The 19,435-nt window shown below is 40.7% G+C and overlaps 1 long non-coding RNA gene across 1 annotated transcript; it reads right to left on the bottom strand.

The window, feature by feature from the left end:
* Nucleotides 1-510: 510 nt before the first annotated feature.
* Nucleotides 511-8,079, bottom strand: LOC121713507. Its single transcript, XR_006032837.1, has 3 exons — nucleotides 7,992-8,079; nucleotides 856-866; nucleotides 511-523 (listed from the first exon to the last, which is right to left on the bottom strand). It is a non-coding gene; the product is annotated as an uncharacterized LOC121713507 (long non-coding RNA).
* Between the last annotated feature and the right edge of the window lie 11,356 nt (nucleotides 8,080-19,435).

The following is a 19,435-nucleotide window of genomic DNA, read 5'->3' as shown; positions in this document are numbered from 1 at the left end:
TGTTTAAAACAGGCCACCTCACATATAAATCCTGGCACTGCCGTTGAGTTCAAGTGAACACCTGTTTTAGAGGACACCAGACAGAACATTGCCATTCTACCTCAGGAGTAGTACACAATCACTTTTAAATCTTTTAAGGGCATTTTTATTGGGCCAAAACATTGCCGTTTCCTGCAGGTCTGAAATTATGAAGAATGTAGTTCAGTAGTCTAAGGGGTTAGGCGGGCAATCTGAAGGTTGTGCTCTGTGCATAACAGTACAAGCACCGTAGAAGGTGAAAATTGCCCAATGCATCACTGGTTCCTCACTCCCCTCCATCGAGGCCATCCAGGCAAGAGATGTTTGCATAAGGCGCACAGCATCAAAGACTGTTTTCACCCCAACCACAGACTGTTCACCCCGCTCCCCTCTGGAAGGTGCTACAGGTCTCTCCGCACCCGAACCAGCAGGTTAAGAGGAAGCTTCTTCACTACGGTTGTCACCCTACTGAACACTGCACCTCGGTGACAACCAACCAACTAATCTAATCTTGAATTTAAAAAATGTGCTATATAAATACATTTACTTTACTTTCCTTCAATCTAAGGATTCTCTCCTAATTTATAAATTATAAATGCCCTGAAACCAGTGTCTCAAGTTCTTCCCATGACTGATGCTGGAATTCAGAAACCATCTTCACCACAAATATAGTTAACTTACATCAAATTCTCCCATCTCTGAAAAACATCAGATGCTTAAAGTATATAAGGACTATAAAAGTCCAAGCCTCTGCAATAATGTGTTTCTCACCCAAGCCACTCTACCTCTTAAATGTTAATTGTTTGTTGAAATGTTTGTTTTCACCTCTTTCATTACACAATACGACACTTAACAATAAATTAGCTTGAACAGGTTTGATTAAATTGCTTATTATGCCTCCTGCAGAGCTGTTTAAATATGAAAAGGATGCAGATGCCATAAGAGACCCAATCATTTTATTCATTTGGTTCTGACATCAGGAATGACGTCCAGTCTCGAGGTAACACTTCATAAATCTTGCCTCTAGGTGACAGTGTTTGCCTCTAGGTGACAGCAACTTTATCTTGCTATTATACAGCGCTGTTCCAGTGTCTGAAAAAACTCCCTTTTATGCAAAAAAAAATAATTATGATAAATGACATAGCTGGGCCAAAGAGATTTCCAAGCTGCCATTACACAAATGAAAATCTGTCACATAATGGTGTTTGAAACATACTATGGTTCCGTTCAAAATTGCACACTTTAATATATGCAGGGAATTTAATCATAATTTTCTTCGACACTGTCCCAAGTGCTATCTGAATAGAGATATATGAATACACCCACTCAAGCTCTGGAGACCCCATCCTTGTGTTATCTATGCTTGAGATGTTTTTATAACAGTTCAGCTCTTCTGACCTCATGTTTACCCTGTATGTAACCTCTGATTTGAGCTCGGCACAGTGAAACCATAACCTCTTATCTTGGTTAAAGGGAACCAGAGAAAAAGGGAGGAGGAGGAAGATAAGAAAGACAAAAAGAACTAGAAAACGCAATTCCAGGGAATTACCAGTGCATGAAAATGCAAAACATATGGTGTAAAATATATTGTTAAAACAGATGATGTGCTAATTGGCAACCAACATGACGAGGCTTAATATAGTTGGACTGACTGAACAGTTAAATAGGTGGATAGTTTAAAAGGTTTCATCATTTGCTAGGTAGATGAGGTTTAATACTGGCCACCTGGCCTAGGATTCTAATTGCTTAACGGCAGTCTTAATAGAGCCATATTGTATGCTTAAAGCCTGAGACAGAGTATATAGTTTAAAAAATGTAGATAGTGTAATGGATGTTGATAGACAGAAAGTTGAATGGATGTTGATAGGCAGATTGTTTAATGGATGTTGATGGATAGAAAGTTGGATGAAATGTGCCTTATATCCTTGTAGAATGGAAAGTCACAGAGAGAGTTGGCCTAGTTCAGCAGAAAGCAGTTGATACAGGTGCAATCACTTGAACTGATTCTTTGATGGGGCCTAGATGAGCAGCTGGAAGGTGCAAATCAAGTTAATTAGTCCATTGTGATGTCATCAGCCTAATGTTAAGTCTATGGGGAAATTTTGAGTAGTTTTTAATAAATAGTTTAAAGAGTATAAAAGTTACAAAGGTGAAAAATACATTTCCCAGATGTCCTAAGTAAGACCTACGTAACATAGTTTGAATGAAGGTTCTACGTTAAACGGTTGAAGCTGCATTAATTGCGTTAGAAGAAGAACTAGAAAATGTAATTTCGAGGAAATTACCAGTGCATGAAAATATAAACATACTGTATATTAACATAAAATGCCAAACAAACTTTTATTTGGAAACAGTTGGCAGGAGTCATAGTTGATAACAACTGACAGTTGAAATGGCTGAACAGTTAAATAGTTGAGTAGTTTAAATAGTTAAATTATTTAATAGTGAATTATTGTAGTGAGGACATTTATTTTGAAACAGTTGTGGGCAGAGGAAATAGTAGTCTTAAGAGAGCCAGATTGTATGCTTAAAGCCTGAGACAGAGTATATAGTTTAAACGTTGAATGTAGATAGTGTAATGGATGTTGATAGACAGAAAGTTGAATGGATGTTGATAGGCAGATTGTTTAATGGATGTTGATGGATAGTTTAATGGGTGGATGAGTGAATGGTTTGAAGAGGATGAATGGATAGAAAGTTGGATGGAATGTGCCTTACATCCTTGTAGAATGGAGAGACACAGAGAGAGTTGGCCTAGTTAAGCAGAAAGCAGTTGATACAGGTGCAATCAGTTTAACTGGCCCTTTGATGGGTCCTAATAGTGAGCAGCTGGAAGTTGATACAGGTGCAAATCAAATGAATTAGTCCATAGTGATGTCATAGTGCTAATGCAAAGTCTATGGGGAAAAATAAGCTTGTTTTGTATTAATATCTCAAAAAGTATAAAGTTTACAAAAGTGAAAAATACATTCCCCACGTGTCCTTTTCAAGACCTATGTTACAAAGTTTGAATGAAGTTTCTACGTTAAGCGGTTAAAGCTGAATTAGATGCAGAAATTTGGTGGGAAGAAGAAGAAGAAGAAGAAGAAGAAGAAGAAGAAGAAGAAGACTTCGGATAACAGAACAGTGCATTTTCATGCACTGTAATAATAATAATAATAATAAGAAGAAGAAGCCTACAGTACAGTGCATTTTTATGCACTGTAATGAGCAGACAGTCAAAAGAAGAGAGTGGACTAGAATGAGAAAGAATGGGGGAATGGGAAACAGTTGGATAATTTCAAGGAAGAGAATGATGTCTTCAACAATATTCACAAGCAATAAAACATCTTGAGCAAGTATTGCTTACAAGGAACTACAGATGAACAGGACAATTTTTTTTATTGCAATCTTGTATAAAGAACTGATAAACATATGCTTCACTCTCACTATCCTGATGTGGAAATTGGCATTGCATTCCATCCGTTCAGTCCGCCCCAGAGTAACACGAACCAAAGTCACTGTGTTGGAAATAAGGAAAACATAGAAGATACAGTAAGTCAGAAAAGTTTGTATCAGTGATGAATTTCAAGGATCAGAAGATGTGAAGAGTCATTTTAAGGAGAATGAGTACAAACAACACTGTTTGAGCTGGACCAGGATGAAGAGGAGTACCCAGTACAGCTGTAGACCGCATGCATGCACAACAAAATTGAGAGGAAATTGAGAGGAGGAATAAGTGACAACTGAGATGGAAGAGTTAAAGGAGTAAAGGAGGAAGAGGTAAAGGCTAATGCAGAAGTGAATAGATAGGGAGAAATAGAGGAGGATGAGATTGAGAAGGAGAGAGAGAGGGGGGAAGAAGCCAAAGACTTGACGTGATTAGGGAGAGATGGAGGCTGAGATAGAGAGTGATGAAAGAGCAGAGAGTAAGAAAGATGTTCAGAGGGAAGTTGAATGAGTGGAAAAAAGAATAGAGACATAGAAAAAAAGAAGGAGAAGGTTCACCGGAGCACACAGACATGGCTTATAGTTATATTTTATTATGGTGCACAGCAATAGACTAACGTTTTGACACTTCTGTGTCTTCAACCAGAGTCCAAGGTCTCCCATAGACTCTCACGAAGACACAGACATGTCAAAACGTTAGTCTATTGCAGTGCACCATAATAAAATATAACTAAAAGCCATCTCTGTGTGCTCTGGTGAACCTTCTCCCTCTACGCATGATCGGTCCTCTCCCGTGAAGCACCAGACATGAATTCAGAAGCGTGGTGGAACTACCTTCTTTGATAGAAAAAAGAAATCAAAAGAAGTGTATAGGCAAAAAGCAGGAACTTGAGAATAAGACACAAAGAGCTGGAGAGGAGGCAGAGAAAGAGGATGAGGAGGTGAAGAAGGGGGAAGAAAGAGGAGGAAGAAGAGGATGAGAAAAAAAGAGATAAGATGAGAGTGAAGCAAAGTCAGTACACCTGCTTATGTCTCCCACAGTGAGTACTAATTACAGCAGTCTTCTGGTGGACTGTAGACATTAATGATAGGGCATGTTCTAATTAACTTGAATTAATGTGTCATGTCCTTTTGATCTGCTGTGTTAGAAGAATATGTTGATGAGAAGAAGTGAATGAAGTGTCCACCAGGAAAAGTTCAAAAGTGTGCATGTTTTAGGGACAAACTAACTGCTTTGATGGACAGCTTTTAGTTCCTCTCCAAAGAAAGAGGTATCCCTGTGATATATTTTTTTTCATTATATCCCAACCCGATAGATAATATCATACGTTGTCAGCCAGGAGAGCATGTCTGTCAGGATAGGCTGCCAGACAGGAAAAGACCAACAAGGTCACAAGGAGTGAGTCATGCACTTTTAGTGATTGACACAGATTGAGTGGTTAATAATAGCCCATAAATAGACTCATTGATGCTCTTTTACAGAGAAGAATACTGTCGAGTTCAGTAGAGGAACAAGAGTGAGGCCAGTCACCCAGAACAAGTTACATGTGTACACACAGCCCTCAAAAGAGAAAGAGAAGAGGAGGACATATCGACGCAGGACATTTCATATCACTCCTTGTGGCCCCTCCCCACAGCCCTGATATAATGGGGTACCTACTATGATGACCTGACCATGGCATGAATATGTTTTAAAACACTCTACTGTTGGGAAAAATCGAATATCAATAGGAAGCTGGTTTCAGTGCTGTGTGGCATAATAGCTATGCCACACAGCACTGCCATGCCATATGCCATTTCCCCTTGCTTGGTTTTAACCCTGGGGACTATTAATTGACCAGTTTCAGCAGATCTAAGCTCTCTACCAGGTGTATATTGGGGAAGCATTTCAAAAATAGTTGGGGCCAAGTCCTTTCAGTGACTTATATCTTAGTAGAACCTTGAAATCAATTCTGAAATTAACTGAGAGCCAATGTAAAGATTTAAGAATGGGTGTAATGTGATAACTCTTTTTAGTGGTTAATAGTCCAGCAGCCCCCGCAGGAGGAGGCTGCTGGGGCTTGAAATCTCCTGACAATATTTAGTGTCACACTCTGTCCCTGTTCTCCAGGTAGTTTATAGTGATAATAAACTAAAAAGCTATGATATAAATCTCTCAAACTGCACAGGTAATCTTAAAGATAATTATTTTCCTGCCTATACTGCAAGGCCAGTACCAAAGAAAACTTCTTGCTGGACATACATGACATAATGTCAAACTCAGTCTTTTCCTCTGACTACCAGGAACTTGAAAGTTCTTGAAAAATCATGGTTCTAACCTTGTTAACATATCTGTACTATGTCTGCTATCTTGAATTTCCCCTAGGGATCAATAAAGTATCTATCTATCTATCTGTCATGAGCATTCTCTCTCCCTGGTAACAACCTTAATTGAACTCAATTCTCTGCCACTCTGCTCACTCTCTCTCTACTCTGCCTAACGAGCTCCACCTGGCTCCGCCCTGCTCTGCTCTTGTTACCTGGCCAGCTGCGCTGCATTTCCCACTCACCATCCTCACCTTGCCCCACTCTGCTCTAATTACTCTGCCAGCTGCACTGCATTTCTCCACTAACCTCTCCCAGTATATAAAGCCCTGTTTTTCAGCCAAGCCCTGTCAGATCGTCTTCAAACCTGGACCAGTAACCTGCCTGCCTGCCTACTCTCTGACTCCTATCTGTGATTCGGATCCATTCTTGACTGCCTCCCTGTTCTACTGCCCCGGTTATCCCGACCTGCCTTCCGGATCTTCTCGATTACTCTCCGATCTTCAGCACCCCCGGTAACTCGAATCTGCCTTCTGTCTCACCACGTTTAGTGCCTAGCCCTGGTCTGTACTACTGCCTGCTGTTCATCTTGCTGTTGTGTGTGTGTGTGTTCCCCCAGGCCTCCGACCACCAGACGAGCGAGCCCAGACGCGTCACCACCCTCAGCCCGAGACGCCGCTCGATCACTGGGGGACACACACTCCGCACCTTGGACTGGAACCCCCCGGAAACTTGGTGACCCCCGGAGCCCAGGTAACCCACAGGACCCTGAAAAACCCCAGAGCCCCGAGAACCCCTGGAACCCCTGGAACCCCTGACACCCCTGGCACTCCTAGCACCCCTGGAACCGGAACCTCCAAGACCTCACGATTCTCTCACTCCTCTTCCCCCCTGAACCCTTCAATAAAAAGACTCTGAATTTGAACTTGCGCTCTTGGGTCGTCTTCTGTCCGTGACTCCTATCTATCTCTATCTATCTATCTATGCTTAACAAGGCATGTCTTGAGTAAAATAAGCTGTCAATGTCATAGATACGTTCAGCATCTAGTCATAATCGTGGTTACTGACCCCAAATTGGTGGATAACACCCCAATGTGGGGGAAAGCATTCGATCCGATTGAATGTACCTAATAGAGGTGCACCTGCGTGAGTAGAGAAAACGCCTAAACAAGTTTAAAGAGGTAATAGACTGATTATATAGGGTAGGCTATTTCACACTGTTCCTTAAAGTCTCCGAATAGGGTATGTAACATTGATTGGGCAGAAAATGGCCTGGGTGCTGTTATATGCAACCTTAAAATGCAATGAAAGGGCTATTTTTAGTGCCTCAATATATATTCTTTGCAAAATGCAATGAACATTTACAGTCCATGGCCGGTTGAGAATAAGAGGGATGGAAAGGTGAGGCCAATCTGATACAAGTGTTAGCAGTTATAGCAAATAAATAAAATGTTTATAACCAATATGCATTCATTATTGGTTCAGCACAGGGGCGCAGGAGGCACGGGGGACGTGGGGGATATGTCTCACGCAGTGCAGAAGAGATGGCCGTCGTCCCCCTCACTTTTGATAAGGAAAAAAAGCCTTACGCGAAATAAATAATAACCTATAGGGTTTGTGTTAACTATGTAAAACTCCCCATTAACAGCATCACATCACTAACCACAGCCATCTACAGTACTGTAAGACTGCACAATCTCATATTCACTCTGTTGGATATCTGAAGCCAGTTTGTCTACTAACAACCATCATTAGAGATGCTTTTCGTTTGGAGCGGCATACTGGTAGGCCATCAAAAGCATAACATTTTTGGTTTGGTTTGGGATCTAATTTACTTTTGGACTGTTTGATTATATTGCTAAATGTTGGGACTGATGGGCACTGAACTCTGGGAGATATCTGATGGTTCACTGATGTTTCATGCATTTGAAAAAGTGTCGGGATTTCCACCGCTGTTTATTGCGAGACAAGGCATCCATTTATTGAATAGGGGTTGTGCTGTAATGGAAACCTTTTTGCGTAGCCAAGTAGCCTAAATTGAGTTATTGTTTAATTATGCATGATTTAGTAGGCTACTTTTTATTAAATTCGTAGGCTGGAATGCCTTGAGTCACGCAACAATTTCGTTAAATGTAGTAGGCTTCAGCCTCTGGCAATTAGCTCGAAAGGGGCGGCAAGACAATGAGCTTTAGAACGCGTGTTGGAGACCCATGGTAGGAAAACGACTTTATTAATCCAACCAACAATATAATAAGATATTAAGAAGAGGTGTTATTTTATTGACTTAAATCGAAGCAGTGTCTTCTAGCGCTGGTGGACTGATGGCAATTGTTGGTATGGTACAGTATAGGCAAATATGGGAACCTGCCTTTTATTTGCTATAAATAGAATCAATCCCGGGCATAATCTGAGGATTTATGGTAGCCTATCTCCTGCTCAACATGCCATTAGCTGTTATGTTTATTGATAACAAACTCAACTAGCCTACTGATCAACTCGTTTTCACTAGCCTAACTATAAAATACAAGTATATAGGCCTACCCAAAGTTTTTGTTCTAAGACATTTATTTCAAACATAATTTCAAGACACAAATTGGATACTGGGACAGTTGGTGCATAAATCCCAGAGAGTAGGCTACCACACCCCAGAGTGATGGGCCTTTCTTACGCGTTTAGTGTGGGGTATAAACAAGCTGAGAATTTAGCGGTGTCACGTCTGGCTGTCACAGACATGGGGAGCTCTTTGAAGCTTGGGATGATGTGGTACAGTTACTACAGCAACAGTATTTTATTGTACTTCTTATGTAATATTTTTTTCAATTTTATAAATGCTTTGTTTAAATGCTGTTGGAACAAATAGTAGTTGATTATAAAGGCAACTTTCTGTTGCAATTTTCTGTGTGTTCTGGACTGGTAACTTGCTAAGCCAACATGTTCTAACATTGCACAAATATAACAGACACATAGTGGAGAGTTGATTTGGTTTATACCAGACAATTTAGGTACTGTAGGCCTAAGTAGGCTATTTGATCATGTAGTCTATGTTTGGATCATAGGCATGAGGATTCATTCATGGCTTCATAAAATATCAACATCATGTTGCTTTTAGAGTATTCTACCATTGGCCCAAGTAGTGTAAAATAAATCTAAAAAAAATAAATAAAAGTAGAATTGCACATAGCAAGAAGCTGGTCTGAGGGCAGATCTGGCGTTGTGCTCATCTCACAGTTTTGACAATTTTAATCAAAAAATATTTTGAAAACAATCAATGGTATTATCTTAATATTCTGGCAAGTTTAAAATATGATGGTCGAAAGTGGGCCAGAGGTGGCGATCCGATATCTGGAAATCTGATCTCACTATGGGTTTGTGTTCACATTTGGTCCCCCTCACTTTCAAAATATCTCCTGCGCCCCTGGTTCAGCATATGACCAAAACACATCGTTTGATCAAGACAACAAAATGACAAACTTTATTTTTGTTTCAAAACAATCATCCAGTGTTTTCCACCCTATTCTCTTTGCAGGCAATGCAAAATCCTCGAACATCAGTCGCATCAGGTCTAAGACGTAACCTGTGTGAATCGAAAAGTTCTGTTAGTGCCTATACCGTTGCATATTTTGATTCGTTTTTTTGTAATAAAAATTATATATTTTTAAACGTACACATTGCTGGATCTTTTTATTTATTATTTTTGATTTCTCCTCCATCTACCCATGTCCTTGATTGCCTAGCCTTTCTGCCCCCCCCCCACCCCACCCCCATCACACACACAAAAAACACACACACTTACATCATCACGGTCATCACCTCACATACATACAGCACACTGCTTGCTACAGTAAGCCTCCTCTACATACTTGCTGCACACTGCCCCCCCCCTTACATACACAGCACATTGTCTTCAGGATCTTCTCCAACACACATCCTCTACATACTTACAGCACACTGCCCCCACCTACCCACACACACACTACACACACACAGTCACTGCTCCACTCCCCTCCCGCCCACACACACATCTTCACTGTCATCACTCACATACATCATACATACAGTACTCTGCTTGCAATAGTAAGTCCCTTCACCATACTTGCAGTACACTGCCCCCCCCCCCTCTCCCCTACATACACAGCACATTATTTCATCAGGAAGCTTCTCCAACACACATCCCCAACATACTTACAGCACACTGCGCCCCCCCCGCCCCCCAATACACAGCACATTGTCTCATGAGGAAGCTTCTCCAACACACATATTGCACACTGCCCTCTCCCCACATACACAGCACACTATCCCATCTCCCCTGTCATCCCCGCAACACACACACCAAGACCCCTGGCAGTTGGGTTAGCCCCTTGAGCCGTGGATCTGCCCAAGGTTTCTTCCTTGGTAAGAGAGTTTTTCCTTGCCCCTGTTGCTCTTGGGTGCTCCTTGTTGCCCCCCCCCCCCCCAATCCCAATCCTCCCCCACCTTTCTTATGCAGCCCTTGCCACTTAATCTACTAAACCCCTCTTCTACTGCACTTTTTACCCCCCCCCCCCCATAAATGCACAAATAGGCTGACACCAGACATAATTTCACTGCATTTCTTACTTCCAGTAACTATATGCATGTGACAATAAACTTCCTTGTATCCTTGTATCCTTGTATCTGTCTTCACTTGTTTGACGGTGTAACCTCCCCTTTTGGCCTTTGGGAACACAAGTCTGCACATTTGCTGTCTTCCATTGTGGGCGCTCAGCATTCTCATTCAAGTGCATGGCTACAAGGTACAACCTAAACCAAACAACATAAATGTTGTAACACAATTGTGAAAGTCACTATTGTATGCACACACCAAGCGAAATACTCCTGTTAACTCATAGCAAAAGCATTTGCTAAACCTGTAAGCTGTGCAAAAGCTGTACTCTAACCAGTGTTGTTACAAGTGCCTTTCAGTTAGAGCAGCCTAAGGGCCTATCACATTACACGCGGCATGCGCTATGAAATGCATTATAGTCAACGGCTTGCGCTATGAAATGCATTATAGTCAACGGCTTGCGCTATGAAATGCATTATAGTCAATGGCTTGCGCTATGAAATGCATTATAGTCATGAAATGCATTATAGTCAATGGCTTGCGCTATGAAATGCATTATAGTCAATGGCTTGTGAGCGCAAGAAATGGTCTGCCGCTGCGCTGATCAAAGCGCAGCGCAAGCAGCATTTTGTCTGTGCGCTGTAAGTCATTGGTATTTTGCACTGAGCCCAGCGGCAAGCACAACAAACATCTTTGGGACGTTACCTCAACCAAGAGCAACCTAGCGGCTAAGTATGTCTTCTCAGCTGCATTGCCTCAAACATCTATAAAAGTAAATCAGTTGTGAAGTGAAGGTTAGACAAACACATCCTGCAGAGGACAATGATCACAATACCTTTTTCATCTTCTAAATTGAAACTCCACAAAAGTAAATGGTAGCAGACAGCTGAAGGTTGCCCACAGGGGTGCTCCCAATAACTGGCTGACTCTTCCACTGTCTGAAGAACTGGCAGTGAGGGCATAGTTGGTCAATAGGGCATAGTTGGTCAGAAGGGCCCTCTTCTGTGTGGCAGGACATTAAAGAACCTTGGGCAGGTCTCGAACAGGCTGAGGAAGCATTGCTCAAAAACAATGTATTTTGCATCACCATACGATGACACTGATACTAGTTAAGAGATGATAAAGAAGAAACAACATTGTCCATCTCAGTCAAAAATCAATCGCACAATCTGACTAGCCTGGCTAGCGCCACCACTTCTCAATGAGACGTGGTCTGGGAACCAAACGTTCATTTTCTCGTATTTGAAAAAAATGCTCAGATCAGATGGCAATTTCCATTTTTCACACTGAAGAAGGGTGTTAGCCCGAAACGTTTGTGAGGCAATTAAAAAGTAAATGATACTGTTGAGTGCTTGCTTTATTGATATTTCTAAGTTTTTGATTTATTATCAAGAAAGTTTAAGCACCCAGTTGAAGTACTATAGGGTGTTGAGCGCACTTATTTATAAGCGCCTTATTTCTACCTTAATTTATTCTCACATAAATCCATGAAGAAGGTGTCAATTTATTTAAGCCTTGAGGAAATGTATCATTTTTCCATGAAAAAAGAAGTATATTTTAGGAATAGAGAGGGTTTAACAAACTGCTGTAGTTCATCTTTAACAATACTGTGATAGAAATAGGACATTTAACCCAATTCTATTTGCGTCTCATGGCAGTCAACATGATTTGAAACATTATTTGAGTAAACAACTGAAGAAGCGTTCATGATTTTATTGTAACCAGTGAATTTGTCTGAAATTATATCCTTCCCACTAAAAAGGTCATCACCTGTATCGCTTGTAAGGACAATTAATGTGTGGAAGCGGCAGAGTAAGCAATAGAATTATTACTGCCATCACTGTCTTGGCTTGTCACCAATGTTGCTCGGCTTGACCCCGTTCACTGAATCACACCACTGCACAAGTTAATGATGCCAGTCACTGTGTGTCACCCTTCCCCCAGTGCGAGGGCATTTTAATGAATGTCAATGACTTTATATGAGAGCCTTGTTCACTCTCTGCACAGCCTTGCTCACTCTCATTAGGGATAATTACACTGAATCACAAGATGAAAATTCAGAATCGCCAGTGCCAAGTCATGATGCTGTGGTTCTGTTGTGATGCACAGCTTAGTATAACCAGTCTTCCTGTTATGGAATTGACTTCCTGGAGCTGGACTGGAACACACCAACTGGGATATAAGCTCATTTACCTTCTATCACATAGTTAAATAAGAGGATGCATATCTCTGCTATTTCACCAAAGGTTGTCATGCTCCTTTTACAAACAAATCTATAGATTGTCAGACACTGTGGAGACAGGAAGCAACGTTTGGCTGCAAAAGTGATGAATTTCTAATCTGAGTGATTGTGATAGAGGGACAAAAGAAAAACAATGATGGATGATATGAAGGACTGAATGACGATGAACTGCTCCTGAAGTCCGCACTAATGACATATTGATCTTGTCAGTTTTCACAGGGGGTGACCTCTCAAGCCATTTTCATTTTTCTTTGATATTCACCTGACCTGAACACCGTATATCGCTGATTTTTGAGGTAAGGGACAAAAACACTTTTTATGAAAACTGACATTTATTCACTTCATAATTTGATTTGGTCACCTCCATCAGACACATCAAAAGGTATTTCATTTTTAATGTTAAGCATATATGATCAGTGTTCTTATACAAATAATAAGACAAAATGTTTGTGTTTTTTCAGGGGACAGGCAGTTAGTGGGTCGTGAAGAGATGTTTACTGTATGTGACAAGACTTAGAGAACCTTTGATAATTGGAGAATGCACCAAAGTCACTGAGAAAATAATCTTCTGATAATTATGCGTATTTGTTTTGGTGACTGTCACCAACCTGAACACTTAACCTTAAACCCTCTCCCTATTACGCTGAGCACATGGGACATAAATTCCACCTAGACCTGAACAAAAAGGTGGTAGTGTAGTGAGTGGTTAAAGCCACACCAAAGCACTTTTCCTCTTCGGTTCCCCTACAGGTTGGAACTGGAATTGTCCATTACTGCTGTTGTAAATAATTTAGCCGCAGCCCATTTATATGTAGGCCTACCTGCCGTGTACGCTCCACCCATAACCTCGCTCCACCTATCGGCTATTGTAACACTTGCCGTAAAGCAAATCAAATTTGTAGTTTCTTATGTCTCATTCAAACTACAGATCCGCTACCAGATCTGCCAAACTTCCATAGTGCAGTTATAGCCGATAGAGGGCCGCAAAGCGAATGCAGAGGTGCCGTTCACACTGTTACGAGTTGATGAACCACTGAAACAATTATGGAAACATTTTAAGGTACAAAAGAATCTTTGGTGTTGCTTTAAGGAGCTGGGCTAGCATGCTAGCATGTAATAGCCTGAAAAGTTGTTCAATTCCTGGCTTCCACTGTTGTGCCTACCCCAAGTTGCTCTGGGGACTCTTTTAATGGACTTTTACATTGACTTTTAAATGTGTAAAGTTTGATTGGCCTGTTGGCCAATGAATTGACAGGTCTCGTCCATGTTCCAGATGTCCGATGCCTTAAAGTTGTGGCGGTCAAGGAGTACCTGCAGAATTTTTTTTTTAAAAGCTGCCACATTCATTTTATTAAATCTTGTCAGGTGGGAGTTGCTTGTTCCCTAGGGATGGCGGATGGAGAGACTCTGCTATAGCTATTAGCTGTGCACAGCAACTCGAGCTAGGCAGCAGCAAAAAAAAATTTTCTTTTCAGTCTGACAGTACTCGGTGACCTCGAGAAAGAGATCTATGTGAAAAATCGGCAGTTTCCTATAATGTATATGAAACCATTGCATTCAATATTAATGACTTGATAAGTCCAATACCTTGGTCTTAAGAAGCTCGTCCGTCAAGCGGTGATTATATTTAGTTCTAACTCCTCTTTTGCACTATGAGGAGTGTAAGTGTTTAGAACAAGATTTCCGCCTCTTGTATGAGGCCCTATCCATGGAGCCCACTTGTGGTAGCTTGGATGGACGATAAAAGGATTTTATTGCCTTTAAATAAGACAAAATTAGATTAACATGATAACACATTGTAATTATATTATTATATAATCGATTCCATAACAAGGTTATGTTGGTGGGGAATTCCTCCTTTTCACCAAATATAATTACTTTTAAAATTTTGAGACATCCAGTTGCTGATTTGGTCAATACACTGACAAAGAGATTCAAGGGGACCATAGTCATTTGGTGACAGAGCTAAGTAAAAATGGGTGTCATCTGCATAGCTATGATATGAAATCAACTCATTTTTGATGATATGTCCAAGTGGAAGCATATAGAGGTTGAATAATAGTGGCCCCAAGATCGACCCCTGGGGAACACCAGGTCAAAGGCGGTCAAAGGCAACAAAGAAGCTCCTTTCTTGTAGATATGATTTGAGCAAGTTGATAACTATACCTGTAAATCCAACCCAGTGTTCTAATCTGTTTAGTAATATGTTGTGATCAACAGTGTCAAATGTTGCACTAATGTCCAGTAGCACTAGGACTGATGTTTGTTTCAAAAGGTATGAAATGAAACCCTGAAATTTCATTGATTTTTGGGGGTGTTTATGTGCATCAGCTGAAGGAGGGAGAAAAACATTCCGTAGCAACTGGACATTTGAAGATGAAAATGCGTTTTGTGCTAAAAGAAATGTACTTTTGCAATTTCTGTCAAAGTGCTGCTTGGTAGACATTATGGATTATTGTATATTATCATCAATCATATTTTGAGGTCATGGACGCAGCAGCACACTGATATCATGCAGCACTTGAAAATAGTCCCCGTAGGCTAACTTCCAGCAACAAGGTTGAGCTACAGCAGACAAATTGGTCAGTGATATACATTATGGATTATTGTATGTTATCATCAATCATATTTTGAGGTCATGGACGCAGCAGCACACTGATATCATGCAGCACTTGAAAATAGTCCCCGTAGGCTAACTTCCAGCAACAAGGTTGAGCTACAGCAGACAAATTGGTTAGTGACTGGATTAATACGCCTTTCGAAACTCATGCTCTTTCGTCCATTCTGAATTGAACGAGGTCTTACGTTTTGCCATGATGCTAACTTTCCGTCAATGAAGCCGAAATACATATGACGTAGCAGCACATGGAGCCTTGTTTACGTTTTACGTTTAAAAGCCCTACGTTTTTAACCAATGATATCTGGTCAGATATTTATCTGACACCGCTCTTAGCCAATCATTTGTTAGACTAGATATGTTAGGCATTGGACGTTGTGCCGTGTCCCCGGAAAGATTCTAGAACTCTGCTCTTCAAGCCTGTCTCAAAAAGGAGGAGCCTGCCAGCCAGGGGCGATTCTAGACCTAGAGCTTTGGCCCCCAACTCCCAATACATTAAAAAAAAAATAATAACTGTGCACGCAATATGAAATAAATGGCTAGCCTGATTTGGACCATCACATATCTCCCCTAGGTCACAGACATCCTCCTCCATACTCTGAATAGTTTTACGTCTAGCCCCCATCATGTCCTCATCCGTTTCTTGCCTGTCTCTCTCCTCCTCCTCCTCCTGCCCCTTATTGGACTGCCCAGCCTGTGCTCTTTCTCCCCTCTCTTCTCCCTCTCTTCGACCTTCTTCTCCTCCTCCTTCTCCTCCTCCAGCACTCTCTCCCTCAATTTTTGTAGCAGCCACTATCCAGAAACATCCAAACACATAGGCATAAGTAGGCCTATACTCACTGCATGAATTTAATAGGCTTTCCTACTAACACAAGGGAAGCTTATTTTTAGTCAAAATTCAGATATACTTCCCTCCTATAGACATCCTGGCAATACTGCAGTTCTTTGTAGCTTAAATAGCCTACTAAAGCCTTCATACTGACTTTTGGTGATAATTTGCAAATGTAGCCTATAATAATCTACACAGATGGCTACTCTGATTCTGTGTATATTATTATAGGCTACATTTGCAAATGCAGCAAACTTATTTAAGTTTGCCATTAAACCATTGATCAAATCACAGCACTGGCTATTACCAGCATAAATCTTAATGTTACCGTTAATGTGGGCAAAATTATCATACCTCCCTCATCCTCCTCACTGTTCCTCTCCCTCTGTTCAGGAAGAATTTTCTGATGTCCATCTCTGAATAGTTTATCAGAAGGCTATGTTTAGTTTTACAGTAGGACAGCTTCACAAACAGTATAGGCTACTTTTAAAGGACTCTCTCTACAGTATACGTATAAATCCTTATTAGTTGTCCGCATGTGTGCATGCAACCTACGCATGGTGTGAGTGTGTGTGAGGGAGAGAGCACAAGCTGGTAAACTGTTGCTAAAATTAGGCTACAATGATGCTAAGCATTGAAAAACAGATGCTAGTTATGTGGGTAACACTCTCTAACAGCGATCAACTTGTCATTTTTTCTGTCAAACAAGTTGTGAATTTGTTGTAACATTAAACAGGGGACGACTTACTCTATGATCCAGGGGTGCAGGAGATATTTTGAAAGTAAGGGGGACCAAATGTGAACACAAACCCATAGTGAGATCAGATTTCCAGATATCGGATCGCCACCTCTGGCCCACTTTCGACCATCATATTTTAAACTTGCCAGAATATTAAGATAATACCATTGATTGTTTTCAAAATATTTTTTGATTAAAATTGTCAAAACTGTGAGATGAGCACAACGCCAGATCTGCCCTCAGACCAGCTTCTTGCTATGTGCAATTCTACTTTTATTTAATTTTTTTAGATTTATTTTACACTTGGGCCAATGGTAGAATACTCTAAAAGCAACATGATGTTAATATTTTATAAAGCCATGAATGAATCATCATGCCTATGATCCAAACATAGACTACATGATCAAATAGCCTAGTTAGGCCTACAGTACCTAAATTGTCTGGTATAAACCAAATCAACTCTCCACTATGTGTCTGCAGTTAATATTTGTGCAATGTTAGAACATGTTGGCTTAACAAGTTACCAGTCCAGAACACACAGAAAATTGCAACAGAAAGTTGCCTTTATAATCAACTACTATTTGTTCCAACAGCATTTAAACAAAGCATTTATAAAATTGAAAAAAAAAAATATATATATATTACATAAGAAGTAAAATAAAATACTGTTACTGTAGTTACCACATTATCCCAAGCTTCAAAGAGCTCCCCATGTCTGTGACAGCCAGACGTGACACCGCTAAATTCTCAGCTTGTTTATACCCCACACTGAACGCGTAAGAAAGGCCCATCACTCTGGGGTGTGGTAGCCTACTCTCTGGGATTTATGCACCAAGGTAACTGAAGTATCCAATTTGTGTCTTGAAATTATGTTTGAAATAAATGTCTTAGAACAAAAACTTTGGGTAGGCCTATATACTTGTATTTTGAGCAGGAGATGGGCTACCATAAATCCTCAAATTATGCCCGGGATTGATTCTATTTAAGTCAATGAAATAACACCTCTTCTTAATATTTTATTATATTGTTGGTTGGATTAATAAAGTCGTTTTCCTACCATGGGTCTCCAACACACGTTCTCAAGCTCATTGTCTTGCCGCCCCTTTCGAGCTAATTGCCAGAGGCTGAAGCCTACTACATTTAACACAATTGTTGCGTGACTCAAGGCATTCCAGCCTACGAATTTAATAAAAAGTAGCCTACTAAATCATGCATAATTAAACAATAACTCAATTTAGGCTACTTGGCTATGCAAAAAGGTTTCTATTACAGCACAACCCCTATTCAATGAATGGCTGCCTTGTCTCGCAATAAACAGCGGTGGAAATCCCGACACATCTCCCAGAGTTCAGTGCCCATCAGTCCCAACATTTAGCAATATAATCAAACAATCCAAAAGTAAATTAGATCCCAAACCAAACCGAATTAGATTAGATCCCAAACCATCTCTAATGATGGTTGTTAGTAGACAAACTGGCTTCAGATATCCAACAGAGTGAATATGAGATTGTGCAGTCTTACACTGTAGATGGCTGTGGTTAGTGATGTGATGCTGTTAATGGGGAGTTTTACATAGTTAGCGCAAACCCTATAGGTTATTATTTATTTAGCGTATATAAGGCTTTTTTTCCTTATCAAAAGTGAGGGGGACGACGGCCGTCTCTTCAGCACTGCGTGGGACATATCCCCCACGTCCCCCGTGCCTCCTGCGCCCCTGCTATGATCAAAATGATGTAACGAGCTCCAGCGGATTCCACAGTGTATGTGTGTGCAGTACAACGAAACACTCGGAAGAATCATGTGAACGATTTTCATTGGTTGTTGCGTTCAATCTTAGCCAGCTACAGAGGTGCTATTTCCTGATTGGCTATTATGGCCCCTTTCTTTATTCCTTGTTTTTTTTTTATTGGCTGGTAAGTGACAGGCTCGAGCCATGATTAAAGCAGGCACGGAGATGCGCTCATGAATGCCGTTTCCAGCTAGAGCCGCCCTAGAATTTTACTGGGGCACTGGAGACTTTTACTAAGGCACGTGCCCCAGTGAATAAGGTCTAGTGACGCCCCTGCTGCCAGCTCCACGAAACTGACCAGACCCCTTGTCTCTTCATGTCAAGATGCATTACCCTTTTCAATCCACCTCTGCAGGCAAACCAAACTTCAGGCTGTAGGGATGTCCACTATATTTTTTTATATTCCCAGTGGAATCCCAGCCCACTATCAAGATGTTCATGTTTCATTTTCCCATTGTGCCAGTGTTTTGTGACTTGTGCTTTTGAATGTCAACCAATGAAATACCATAAGCCACAATATAATAAGTTTGCCTGTGAAACTGTAACCCTACAAAGTCAATGAAGAAAACATGAAACATGAAACCATCAAGATGTTCATGTTTCATTTTCCCATTGTGCCAGTGTTTTGTGACTTGTGCTTTTGAATGTCAACCAATTTAATACCATAAGCCACAATATAATAAGTTTGCCTGTGAAACTGTAACCCTACAAAGTCAATGAAGGGTCATTTAATGACCAGTGTCATCTTGGCATCTTTTCACTTTATCTTGATCTAACCCATGATGAATAATGGTATGCTGACATTCGTCATACTAAAAAGGTCTGGCATGAAAGATATGGCTAAGCTGATCAAAGCTACTGATAAAAAAGAACGGGGAAGAATAAA

Source organism: Alosa sapidissima, chromosome 7 (genome assembly GCF_018492685.1).
Source record: "Alosa sapidissima isolate fAloSap1 chromosome 7, fAloSap1.pri, whole genome shotgun sequence".
NCBI lineage: Eukaryota > Metazoa > Chordata > Actinopteri > Clupeiformes > Clupeidae > Alosa > Alosa sapidissima.
Note: the sequence above shows the minus strand (reverse complement) of the source record. Positions and strands in the feature narration are given on the sequence as shown.